Source organism: Anser cygnoides, chromosome 1 (assembly GCF_040182565.1).
Source record: "Anser cygnoides isolate HZ-2024a breed goose chromosome 1, Taihu_goose_T2T_genome, whole genome shotgun sequence".
Taxonomy (NCBI): Eukaryota; Metazoa; Chordata; class Aves; order Anseriformes; family Anatidae; genus Anser; species Anser cygnoides.
The window spans coordinates 97,229,734-97,243,973 of record NC_089873.1 but is presented as its reverse complement, the minus strand read 5'-3'; the positions used below and the strand labels follow the sequence as shown (position 1 = coordinate 97,243,973).

Here is a 14,240-nt window from a genome sequence, read left to right as displayed (position 1 = left end):
GAGCTTTTTGATCTCTTTCCACCCAAATTTCATAGTTTTCTGCACTTTACAATCCCTGCAAAGGACTGCACACACTTATTTAGGATTATTCAGACGAGAGAGCCTTCCAGGATGAGGCCTTACTATGTGTTATCATGTCACTGCTGTTACTGCCTAATCCTGTAAACACTTTACATAATAACGACATGATTGCTGTTTGTGGGGTATTTTCTGTTTTTCTGGTATATCTGTCCAGAGTACTTTTTGCTTGAGTCATATCAGAATAAAAGTCCGTTCTGCTGAGCTAATTCACAACAAAATAATGGGAGTACAGGCTTATCTGTAGCTTCTTGAACAGAGCATTGCCTAAGCCCCTCAAACAGGGGAAACTTGAGTATGCCAGCGTTTCATACCCAAGGTGGAAATTCACTGTCTCAGTGGCATTCTTATTAAGTGGGTATTTTAACACAAACTTATTATTGGCTTCTACTGAGCATTATCCTTTAGCTTTTTATGAACTTCCATCACTGGACACACCGGAGAAGAAATCTGACAGTTGTGATGCTCATAGTTTTGCTGAAAGGGGGAGTAAGACAAGTTAAGTTACCAGCTGAACATTTGCAGATAATATATAGTGCTATATATATAAAGCAACCATTTTTGGGTTGCTTTTTCTTTTTTCTTTTTTTTTGTTGTTGGTTTTTTTTTTTGTTTCATCTGTCTTTTCAGTTTCTCTTTTCTGCTTGAAAGATTTATTCCTTGTAATATTGATGTGGTATACAGGTAGGAATGTGCAGTTTCCAGATACTGGTATTATGCCTCAAGAAACAATGCTAAGTAATTAACAGTATTTTCCTGCTCTGGTAACCCTTATTCTTCCTCTACAACTCCTTATGTAGCCAGCTGCAGTGTGTATTGATATTATCTTCATATCCTTTTTGCAGTTTCACAGAGTTTTGACGGAATAGGTTTTGAAGAAACCAATATCACAATTGAGTCATAGAACTGCTCATTACTTTCAAGATCTCATGGCCAAATTCTGCAATGACGTGTGCAGATGTAAGTTGGTTATAACATATAGCAAATAAAAGAGATGGACTCTGAGCAATAGTGCCAAATTATTGCTACCTATCAAAATCAAAGGCTAAACAAAGAGCTACTTACAAGCTCTAAATACAAGTTTAGAGGCTAGGTTGTTCCGGAGTAAAGAATATCTGCATCCCTTCTCTTCTTTAGCTCTACAAAACTGAGACGTGGAGCTTTCACCTGGGATTTGCTTTTGAGGAGACATTTTTTCTGTCTGCTTCTTTGGGGAGATTCAGATCAACTCTGTGATGGGTTGTTGCTTTTTTTTCCCTTGTTGCCTTCCACATCTTTTCAGAGGAGGGAAAGAGTGCTCAATGGAGAGAAAAAAAAACAAACAGACTCCAGACACGAAAGTTATGAGGCTGCACAGCCCGTATATTTCTTTTCATTATCAAGATGCCTGGCCAGATTTCTCCAGACTTACTAGCTAGCTCTCATGGGGAATCTTGGTCACATCTGTAACAGTGGACAGTCTAAATGCTGGGCAAGGATTTCAGTATTTGGCCTGTTAGGAAGAGCTGCCTGCTTTTTATAATTAGAAATAAAAATTGGGTTCATTAGCTTCTTAGGGAAACATTCAAAACTAGTATTTTTGATAAATAATAAATATTAGGAAAGTTTCATTACATAAGGAATGGCAATATAAATGCCAACCATGCTTTTGGGAAGGAAAGAAATTACTCTACTTTTTATGTTAGCACCCTAAAACTAAATAGCATTAATTCCTCTCTTCTGCCCATCCAGCTGGTGTCCAATGGACACTTTATGTCTACTGGACACAATAATAATTGATCTCTTTGATCTCTTGTCAAACTCATTCCCTCCAGTCCTTTTAAGAGCACACTTGATGATTCTAGCAAAACGATTATCTAAGTAATAATATGCTTGAATCCCAGTCATCTGCAAAGCATAGGCCAAATCCTTTGAATCCATACTCAAGCAAAATTTCCACTGAAGTCAAAATTAGAAGCTTTATCACTTTGCAGGTTTTTTGTCAGACAGAAATTCCCTACTTACATTCTTCCCCTGTGGTAAGGATGACTAAACACATTTGTGGATTGTTATAAAATTTGGATACAGATAATGCATTTAAAAAGGAAGAAAAAACAGATTTTCATGAGCTTTTTCCTTTTTTTTCTTTCTTTTTTCTTTCTTTCTTTCATTTTTTCCTTTTTTTTCTTTTGTGAATGATGTGTCTCATTTAAGCAATAATATTTCTTAAATAATAGTTAAATGAAATATTTCAGGGTCTAAATTTCCATTTTCATCAATATCAGAACAGCTGGGTCCTAAGACCGACTTAAGACAAAATGACGGAGTGTGGACATATCTCTGCCAAGAATAATATACAGAGATTGGGGGTCAGACTTTTAAAGATGGATGGTACTCTCCATGTGAGTTTAAGACATATTCTTAATCAACTGGTTTAATTTTATTTGAATTAAGCAGAATGTGTCTGTTTAAAATTCTCTTACATTTTCTACTGGATATGTAATAGGTTTGAAACCTTTTTGTCGTGTGGATCATATCTGCCACACTAAGATATGCTCATCTCTGAGAGAAAGTCCATAATTTCTTTTCTTCATCCAGAGTTGTTCCCTGTGGAATGCTCTCTGGAATGATAGTAATAGAGCTCCCATCATTTTCCTTCATTTGTAATATCAGAAGCTAATAGCAAATGTGCTAGGCTGCTAAGACATTTTATCACAGAGGGATTTTTTAAAAAGAAGCTAAGCACACTTCACCAGTATCCTGGCATCTTCCTGGTATGTAAACAGACGGCTGGAGGGAAATTCAGCTGTCACATGACTCCTTACTTCTCAGTTGCAAATTTTGCTCCTCTGTGGGTCAATTCAGCAGTCTTCTGATAAAAATTCCTTGCTGAGCTGGGGCCTGAGAGAGAGAGAAGGGAGGCTGTTGCTGCTTTTTCCATTACTAGCAAGGGAAAAAATGGTTCCTTCTCATCAGCAAACTGTTTTAATGAGAGCTAGAGGGAGAGCGAAGCTATGAGTACAAGTGGGGGAGGAAGCTAAGAGAAAGCTGGAGACTACCATTTTGGTATGGATGAGGAGAGGAACTTAGCGAAATGCATCCAAATCAGAACAGGCTTTCCTTCTAATATAAATAAATTCAGTTAGTTGTCTTTTGGCATATTAAATACTAATATGTATTGAGCAGAGAGACTTGCAGTCAATCCTTTAAAAGCTTTAAGAAATCAATGTGTCCTTTGCTTCTCCTGTTTCCTACTTATTGCCTCGCATTTTCCTGTTTACTCTTAACCTTCCCCTACATGTTGTCTTCTCTAATGTTTCCTTCTCTCACTGTTTTTCTTCTTTCTTTGTTTCCTGGTAGTGCTTTTCTTTTATGGCTAAATCCCTGAATTTCTTGGTTCGTCCTTACACATGCAAAACTCCTGTTGAGGTCAGCCAAGGCAAGGGTATATCTTCCTACGTTTTGGCCTTTTCTTGTCAGCAGACTATTTGTATTCTGGGACATACACTTTAGCCAATATACGGCTATTTAGTTTACATTTACTTCTAGATGAATTCACTTACTTCCAGTCCTTCTTTTGGAAGCTTGTTAGGCATGTGCATGCTGCTGTAACATGCCAATTCTAACAAGCAGGTGGAGAAAAAGTATTTTTAGTCTAATAGGTAACTACTTTTATTTTATCCTTTTAAAGACAAAGATGGGAATCTGCTTGTTTAATGTTCAGTAAGATCTCAGTGTTGAGTGTTCAGGGGGTATAAAGTGCTTAAAACAAAACAACTTAGGGGCTGAAGAGATAATTTTATGTGATAGGGAATACTGGAAGGGCAGGAAATGCAAATACAGGCAGGCCAAGATAGATTCGGTGCCACAAAATAGTTCCCCATTTACACCTCCCTCAAACACACAGTTACCTACTGAATAACCTGAATAACTCAATAACCTACTTGAGTTAATGAATATTTTGACGCATGTGAAAGGTTGATGCAAGTGATCTTTACTTTTACTGGATGTCTTATACCTTTTTGTGCTGGGCAGAAAGCAGGAAATGGCATTTCACTGGCGAAGAGTTTTGTTTGGGTGCTAGGATTTTCCTGTTAAGGTTATTTCCTTCTACAGTGAAATGCAGCACATGGGGTTTTCATACAAAGAGTATAAACTATGAGTGTCAGGCTGTTGTTATAGAGAGTCAAAACCAATGTGTGGTTGTCCATAATGAGTCCTATACCCTGTTTCTCCCTTTGCTGAAACAAAAAATGACCATCTTCTCTATCAAAAGATCATAAAGCCGAGAATATTGGTGTCTGAGGCAAGGTTCTCAGTGTCGTGTCAGAAATCCAGTGCCCCTATTCCAACTGGCTATGGAAATATAGCTAGTTAGGTCTACAGAGCAGTGTGGCCTAGCAGGAGTAACAAACAAACAAACAAACAAAGATGTGCACAACAAAACCCAAGCACTAAACAAAAATGTAGATACGGAAAGACGTGAGATAATATTTTGAGTTCTCTTACTGCTGTCTCTCTGGACCTTGGAAAGAAGGCTGCCTTCCATCTTTTGATTTCTCTGCATACCATGGTGAGAATGATTCTGTGTAGCTGCCGCTGTAGAACTCTTACTAAGAGTTACAAATAAAAGTACAGGTATATTTGGTTGGGCATGATGATCCTGAAGGTCTTTTCCGACCTAAATGATTCCATGATTCTGTGACTTTGACTTGCAGGTATAACCTCAAGTATTTTTCAGTCTGCATCTCTGGCATGCTATTACTTTGTAGTAGAAAGCTTGCAGATGAAAGTGTGCTTACCCTCTTTCCCTTAGCATCCGCTGCTGGCAGTAGGACTGAGGATTCTCAGTTAAATGGACTTTTGTCTGCCCCAGTGTGTGTTCTGCGTGTTAGATCACTGCATTTTGGATGCAATAGCTTGTGGTGTTTTAAGGATATAGCACAACTACTGAACACCTTGGGATTAACAAATTTTAAGTATTTGAATCCGTTGGGAAAAATGAGAAATGGTGTCTCCTGTGTTAGGAATGACTACCAGTGACTTGTGGAATTGAAAAAAAATAGATCCTAGTAGCTAGATGGCCATCAAACTGAGCTTAGAATGCCAAGTGACCCTTGCAGTTTGCATGCTGATCAGTGACTCTAAGTGAGAAGTCCTTCCACCTCTGCCATGAGGTTATGAGACATGGTGGTGCAGTAATTAATGCCACTGTATCATTTTTTTTTGACTGCTACAGAAATATAATATCAGATGCTCAGATGGAATCAGTTGGCTTAGCTCCACTGAAGGCAACAAAACGTGATGCCAACTTGTACCAGCTGAGGATCTGGCCCACAGTTAAAAGGAAGAAGGGACAGGCTGCCAATATGGCAGGGAACATATTGAGATTTATGGTAGTGACTTAATCGGCAAAAAGTTCTGCTTGGAGCAGTTTTCCCTCTACACATTCACATTAGTCACTTGAGCTGGAGACATTGGAAGCTCCAGCATTACCCGTATGGGCACATTCCCACTCTTTTACCCTCATCCACAGACTATCCTGTGAAACATCTGAGGGCATCCCACCTCATTCACCTTATTCTTGTAGGCTTTGTCTTCTTTTTTTAAACATAGTTTTCATTTGAATGACCTTATTTTTTCCCTGGTGTTGCTTTCTTAATCATACCTGGAAGAGGGGGAAATTTCACTTGTTGCTGTTGTAATTCTTAGCTAGCTGTCTTATTTGTATTAAAATATTATATTAATCTTGATAAGAAAAATACAATCTAGTTTGCTGTCTTCGTATTCAAATATGTAGATCGGGCTTGTTTTTTTTTCTACAGTTACTTGGAGATAAGGGGGTGACTATCTAACTTAATGCTTGTAATCCCTGGAGGTCTTTTTTAGATCTGCTAGAAATATGATAGAATATATTGATAGAATTGATGGGCAGAAATTCTGTTCTCTGTGTTACAAAGTTAGTGAATGAAGCACTTATTAAAGATGATATGGCCGTAGAATCCCCCCAACTTTGTCTCCTACACTAATACAATTATTTTAGCATTTGCTTTAGAATGAGTGTTGTCTCTAAACTGGTGAGAAATCAATTCTGATCATTTTTGATCATTACTGATGTCCAGAAAAAATATTTTTGGGGGCCTGGCAGTTTCAACACTTGGTCCCATCTGTAAGGTTGATTATTTGAGAATCTTTGGGACCCATTCTTTTAATATGAATTCGAGGCAAAAGTTCTTTTCAGCTCTAAAGCAGTTATCGTAAAAAATGTAACTAACTGATCAATGACTTGGAATTTGACCTACAATGTGTATGTCCAGCTGCTTTTGTATTACACCCTAAGAGTACATATTTGAGCAGACAAACTTTCAGAAGTAGAATTATTTAAATATCTAAAGCCTACAAAGTACGTTGAGTTTTCAACATGTAATGAATTTGCTCTTCTGTGCTCTAAAAGTACAGAAAAAATAGTCATTAAAACATCTCCAGATGTAAAGCTCAGCTGCAGTTTTTAAGAAGTTTCAAAGGATGCTTTGAATGACAGTCAGTCTCTTACCAGGATATATTTTCTTGTACTTCAAAGTAAGAGTGAGTCTTCTGTGGCATCTGTGTCATGTAGGTACTGAAAATAATGTTGGGGAGGCAGGACTCAAAGTTCCTGTTTTTCTCTTTGACTTTCCTAATTATTGTATATTCCAAAGAATGCAATGATACTTTAACCAAAGGATTGTTGCCTGTGTTAGAAAAAAAATACAGGGCCCAGTCCATTTCTTACTGAGGTCAGTGGAAAAGATTCCTGCTGCAAGTTAAAACTAAAAGCCTGTAGTATCTTCAAATGCAGAATACTATAGGTACGATAATTGTAGTTGATTCACTTAAACAGTACATAGAAACACTTAAGCACAATGCAAAGTACTTACAAGAAAGGTATGACTTGTATTAACATATTGCAACAAACCTTTCAAGCAATACTTATTTCTGTATTCTCACTGTTTTTCAGAGATTCCAGTGCACTTTAAGAGTTTCCAAATGGAAATATATTTTCTAAAGAACCTCAGAGTTGTTATACAAAGTATCATTATCCCGATTTGATAGATGGGGAAACTGAACACAGAACAGTTAAGTAACTTTCTCAAGGTTGTAGGATAATTCATTGCCAAGCTGGGGATAGATTGTTTCTTGACATTGAGTGTTCCCTGCACTATTCCACTGCTTCTTGGTGTTAAAAAAATGCTACAATACTTTCATGATACAATTTAAAGAAGAAGCTCAACTAGTTGTCTCATCTTTACAAGTCTCTTGAAAAAACACTTCTTTAGTTGAGCATCTTCATTTGCTATCCTGACCCTATATAAAAAAATTGAGTTTTTATACAAACACTCATACAGGAGAGGAAGGCTGAATACCATCTTTGACTTGTCTGGGATTGCAGTCAAAAAGAGAGGGCAGAATCTGGCTAAAAAATATTGAGTTGAAATTCTTATAAATGCACTTCAGCCTTCCAAATACTGTTTCCTGTATATTGGACCAGAACAGAAGGTTAGTAGGAGATGGATGTCCCTAGTTATAAATAATTGTGACAACAACTAGCAGTACAGTGCACTTGAAAGAACAGTTAAGTCTTACTGCAAAACGAATCCTAACTACAAAAATGACAATCTGCATGGTGCTGTGGATGGAGGGCAGCTTGTAGTGCTATTCAGAATAATAATGCTTGCTTATATGAGCTTAGAATATCCCAGAGTTTTGTAAATATCTTCTGGAAAGTAATCTGATGTTTCTCATTCTGGTATCGTTTGTTAAATAATCACAACTGGTGTAAGAAGACCTAGTTTATGAGAAATCCTGTCAGGTTGTAGCATTTCTGGGGCAGGATGTATAATCAATATTCTTTTAAAATTACAGTAGCTTTTACCTTACAGTGGAGTTGATGATACACTTTGTGGTCTGGCCGGCACCAGTAAAGACTATGGTTAGTCTAGTTTTTTATTTTACTGAAGCCACTGCAGATACATTCTTCTTTGAGACTCTTCTAAGCTTAGCTGAGGTTCACTGTCTTGATGTAATTTGAAGGCAAAAGAGGGTAACTTCACCCTAAGATCGTTGCCAAAATACTAACTCCTGTCTTGTTTCACAGTTTCTAGGATCCTTGCCTAGAGTTTACAGTCTTTTGCATCACTTTGTCATTAAGCTTCATCAAACTGCATACTTAGCTGAATATACCTACACCTTGAATGAATAGGCAATTTCTTTAGAGAGTTTCATTCTTTTCTAGATGGGAGATGTTTCTATTGTCACAATCTCTTTACCAGAGTGTCGTGTTTATTTGCCACGTAATGGGATGCATTGGCTATTGTCAGTATGATTCCTATATTGTCTTGTCAATAGGCACTTCATACTTCCACATCTTTCGAACTGGAGGTGCATTAGGGAGAATTAAAAGCTTGTCTGTATGTATGTCACCTGCAGATGCTATATCATCTCAGGCACAGAGAAGGAAAGATCACACCCTGCACTTAACATGGAGAAACACGAAGTAACTTGTGTTACTGTCTCAAGATCTCGGAACCAATCATATGAATAAAGCTGAAGTGGTAGTAAGTAAAATGTCTTCTTGGAACTTCATTACTGTGTATGCTTTCTGAAGTCTACAGAGACAAAACAGATAAGAAGCTTTAATGCCATTGATATTTTTATTTTTTTTTCTTTGCTGAAAGAATTGCTTTACCAACACAAGAAGAAAGTATCTTAAGAAAAGCTGACAAATGAGCCTGTGTTGAACACTTCCATAGAATTTATAGTCTTATATTCCCCAGTCTTTTGTCTTTACTAAAATTGCCTTTTGCTTATCTGATGGAAAAAAAACCTAAATCCCTAGTTCGTGAACTGGGTTTCCAGTCAAGCACCTCATGCTCTTACTGTTGAGGCACAGTTCTGACAGCGGATAAACCACAGTTCTGCCACGTTGTCTCTTTTCTGCTGGGGAATTTTTAACAGCCAAGAGATTGTTTGGGTTATTTAATGATGTTTCCACCACAGCCCCTGTAATATTCAAGACACCATGATGATTATTCTCCATTGGAGAAGCTCTGGTGGTTTGCAATTCTGCGTCCTTCATTACTAGGAGATTCTGGGTCAAAATATATATCCCAGATAACAGTGTAAAGTGAGATAGTACATAAAAGGTTGGTAGACAGAGCTGGCATTTCTGCCTGGTGGTTGTACAAGTGTTATTGGTCCACTGAATGGCAAGAGCATTGTAATGACCAATTCCAGTTCATGTTGAAGTGAGTACATCAAACCACTGAACCCTGGACTAGACAGCTCCAGACTCTACAAAGTTTAGCTAGCACCTAACCCATGGCAATACCGTCCACAATAATTACATGCTACCAACAACTGTCTTGATGATCAGTTAAGCAGAGAGCAGTTGCTTTGCCTAGGGAAATTTAGATTAGATGCAAAATTGAATTTTTCATAAGGCCTTGTTTTTACCTAGCTATGAATGTTTCCTTAGCACAAGTGAAAACTTTACACATTTTAGCTCAAACTGTACTCTACTAAGCCTCCCACATTTATACCCATCTTCTTGGCAGTCATCCCAAAATATGTTTGGGTTGAGGCATTACACATTACATTTGGTGAAGCTTTAGCATTCCCTGTTGCTCACATCAATCCTTATTTCTGTTTGCTCTTGTAATTTACAGTTAATGAAAATTCTAAGTTTACCTTTGTTTTTGTTGGCGTCTGTACAAGAGAACCCTTTAGCCTTTTCAGCCTCCCATCCAAATGGAAAGCTGAATCCAAAAGGGAAGGTAAAGTCTATCTGAGCAGTTTTTCTTTAGACAGAAGCCCTTAGCATGCATGTCAGCATTACAGCATTTTTGGACAAACAGTGAGAGAGCCTTGCTCAAGACTTGACCTGTGCTTACTCTTGTGAGCAGCCTTGTAAGTAGCAGATAGAAACTAGACTAGTAGTTGATCATAACATTGGAGAGCCAGATCCTAATGACCTTAATAAGTTCCTGCTCTCTTCTAATTCAGGCAAGGTACTGCCTGAAATTAACAGGAATTTGCCTGATTATCAACATGGGAACATGGCTAATAAACCCATACAGATGACCTTAACAGAGCGTAGGAAATATTGACAAAACAAGCTGTTCTGGAGTTATTGCAGAAAACTAATAAGCCTATTAGAAACAATTTGTCTAATTTTGTCAGATTTTCAGGAAGTACTTTTTCTGTCTACCTACGGTACCACCTATGCATTGAGCTGTGTACTTACAGTATTAGAGTGGTAAGCAGCGGGCTGTAATCATATGGTATGTATCTAATCTCTATACACACACAAAATCAGATAATTGTGTTATATTATGCCTGTAAATACAGTTATTTAACATACAGGCTTGAGCAATAAAAATTCATATACAGCTATAGAATTATTTTAAAAGTAAGCTTTAAAATGCACCTTTTTCATTTGTTATTGGTTCTCATTATGAGTTCTGAAACATTACTGTTTACAATAAAAAAAATATTTTCCAGGTGATAAATACTGACAAATTTAGGAAATTTTTAAATATGAGCTTTAATGCATTTAAAAAACAAACAAACAAACAGATCTGCACAAAGGCAAGCCCAACCAAGTCTTCCTTTATCTGCCTGCAGTGCTATGTATAAGCCATTTTTCTCACGTTATAAAAGTGTAGCTTTATCGGCAGGACCTCCGATTGCATTTTAAAACTTCATTTGCTGCTTTCTGGTTCTTCTTGTGTTGCCATTGCAGAGCCTGTGCAGCCTGACGCGCTGGAGGACCAGGCATGGGAGAAAAGCACTGTTTGCACCTGTTTAAAATCTCCAGTGCTTTGTGTGGTTCCTGGGCAACAGGCAGGAATCCTGAAAAGCTAGGCTGCACTTGCTCAATTGTTGCTGGCAGCTGTGACTTTGAGAGAGCACATAGCAGCTCGTTAGCAGGTTGCTTGTGTTATGTGACATGCACTGAGCAAGGCAAACTCTTAGCTGATCTCTCTTCCTTTGCTGCCTACGATCAAGGCTGGGTTGCCTGGGGTTGCAGACCTGGCCAAAGGAAGCATTATAGAGATGTAAGGTGAGTTTGTCATTGGTAAGGGGCAGGGAGGCGAGGTAAGCAGGAGTGAATCGACGTTTTCTGATTAGAAAAGGAGAACAACAGCGTAGGTTCTCTGCACCACTGAGTGCTAGTTTCCTCTAGCTGTCATGTTCTTTCAGAGTGAGTGTGTTTGCAGTGGTGCAACATACAAATGCAGGGGATAACATGGATTTCAGAGTGAATGGGGGTGTATGTGTGCATGAATGCATCATATGTGCGTTGCAGTGTGGCAGTACAAGATGATTTCCAGGGATAATTTTAAATTTTATTATGAGCTTTAATTTCTGGGTCTTCTTTACTTTGAGGGATGGGAATCAAATCAATCTTTGCAACCTTGATCTTGGCCTACTTAGGCAGCATCTTAGCAGCAGATACAGTCAGATTGCATGTCTGACTGGCAAATCGAGACCATTTCACCTTCATACCTACTCAGTTTGTGCCTATTGGCTCAAGTGAAATATCTGTGTGCTCTTCTATAAGGGACTGAGTATGTTATAAATCCATTTAAACCAACAGAAAAGCTACAGCATTGCTGTGATCTTTTTAAATTTTCACCATGAGACAGGAACAGATCTGCTATTGTCGTGAGACTCTATACTGGTTAGCCCAGGAGCAGTGATCTATAGTCCAGTCTCTTCCTCATATTTGTATGAGATCTCTTTTCTGCAGCTCTAGAAAATCTCCTTTAGGCACACAGTGCAAATGTTGACAGTGGAAGTCATTAACCTAAGATGAAGAAAAAGCAAAAGGAAATCTGCCTACAAAGCAAATTAGATACGCTCCTGAAAGAAATCCATCAAGGGCTGTTTAACGCAAAGGTAGGAATATAACCACTTGCTCAGAAAATCTGTAACCAGCAGTTTGCCAGCAACTGGAAAGGTTTAGTGGAGGGCATCAAGACCTCTGATTTGCCCCATCCACAGATTCTTTCTGAAATTAACTGCCTTGGCTAGTGTCAGGATTGTGCTGCTGAGCCTGTGCAGCTGTCCGTATGGTCTGGAAGAAGAGGTTATGTGGACATGGTAGATTTTCAGTTGAGTAATGCTCCAGATGCACGCTCTGATGCCTGTGTATTGTTGTTGACTTCCTAAGCTGAATAAAACAAAGTACTCATTGTTAGGTACCAAGGGTACCTAACACATTATCACATTTACACGTGATAAAATGAATAGGAAACAGAGTATGCCATGAACTTGCACATTCAGCACATGAGTCCCTTGATTTATTTTGTGTCTTAAAGGAGGGATTTTTATTTCCTCAACTAGGAAATGGGGATAATCGGGGATAATTGATGTTTGTATCTCATATTGCTATATGAAAGCAGAATATTGCAAACTTTCTTTTCATAGTCTTCTTGTGATATCTGCTGTCACTTCCTTTCTGGTCTTAAACTTGTGCTAACGTCTATTTCATCACAGAGGGCCTTCAGAATTCAGTAGCTGGCATTAGTTTGGCTATCCAATAATGGAATAAGCTGAAAATATGTATTTAGGTCTGTGCACATTTTTAGTGTCTTTTGTCATGCAGATAGGAAACTAGACCACAGTAAAGTTGCTAGCAACTTGCAAAACGACATCACTTTAGTCAGGATACAGTTTTCATTTGAGGACATTTGAATAAATATGGTATTATTCTTTAGGAAAGTACTCATGATACCTTTGGTTGGGCTTGTTTAGTACCCTCTTGATACCATCTCCTCACTGCAGTGAGAGAATTGTAGGCTGCCACCTCCTCTGCAGGTACAGGGAACACACAAATTTGACAAATGCCTCCTCAGTTCTGCTCCACCATTCTTAAAATTCACAGAAATGAGATCTGTAGGACTTCTGTTAGTGTAGAATATGCTGTTAGCTGGTAATAACAACTGTGCTGCACAGCACACGCTATAGGTTGGGTATTTATGAAATACATGATAATAGGTGTTGCATTTTTATGTAGTGATTCATTTTATGTAGACCGTATAACACCCACTCACAAATAAAATGCAATAGAAAAACGGGCATTCAAATGTTAAAGGTATGACTTAAGCTCTCACAACCAAGGACAATAAAGTTGGGAAACTCATTCTGTTTTTAAATCAGACTGTTTTCTTAGGTATTTCAGCGCATGTAGTCAAAAGGACAGACCCCCACTAAGAGGATTACGTGAGCTGCTATTTGTAGATACAGTAAGATAGTTGGATATAGTATCATCAAATCTTAGTAGAGATATGTTTGACAAGAGTCTCTTTTTAATTTCTTACTTGGGACCCCCATGGTTTAATTCATTCTGTAAATTACTCTTACCTCCTTAACATCCTCAGGTGCTGACAGCCTGCAAAATAAAACGTCCCCTGTCTCAGGTTGGCATACTTGCTTTTTTACTATTTAGTACATCTGCATTCATCTGCCATGCCAGATCTTTCACCATTTCGTAATGAACAGAATTGTAGCAGGAAGCTGTGCTTGTGTGGGAGCTTTGCCATGCGAGAACAGCACGGATTATTCAGAAGTATCAGCAAGTCTCCTTTCCTGTAGACTCTCTGGTCAGAATTCAGAACTACCAAATACACCTTGAACAAGTTAGGCTGACAGCAGGTAACTGAGGTGGATGCAATATCAGTTCAGGAGAACCTGAAGGGTTTTAGTGACTTTGACTTGGATCACACCTGAACATGCTTTTAGAGGGAGGAGAGAGGGGATAAAAGTCCATCTCTATGGACGTGAGCAGAACTTGTCCTTTCACTCTGGAGTCCGCCATCTTGTTTTTGGCCTTGTTTTCCACGCTGCAGCTTCCACATGTCCAGAGAGGGGAATGCAAAGGCTCTTGAGAGGCTAGTGTTCATTCTATTCTATAGTTCAACCATCTGAGCAGGTAGTCAGTGACACCTTTTGTCATACTTGTGGTCCTTAAGATTAGTCAGAGCCTAGTAAAAGTCCACTTGAGCATTCGCTAGCCGCCTTTGACTCCTACCTTTTGGGGTGGCTTGTTAATATATTTCAAGTGGAAGAAGAGGAAAAGCAGAGAGGCCAAAGAAAGAGGTATGCAAAAATATTTAATAAAGCTACATTGACAGATGATA

At 38.4% G+C, this 14,240-nt stretch overlaps 1 protein-coding gene across 38 annotated transcripts in view; it reads left to right on the top strand.

Moving 5' to 3' along the window:
* Positions 1-14,240, top strand: part of ZBTB20 (zinc finger and BTB domain containing 20) — a 480,501-nt gene that overhangs the window by 71,421 nt on the left and 394,840 nt on the right. The window contains exon 1 of one of the 38 annotated variants that reach the window (XM_067003610.1): positions 5,996-14,199. The exons of the other annotated variants lie outside the window; for them this stretch is intronic. The gene's annotated coding sequence lies outside the window, so the exon portion shown is untranslated. Of the gene's footprint in view, positions 1-5,995; positions 14,200-14,240 lie in introns of those variants that run through there. 38 annotated transcript variants of the gene reach the window in all.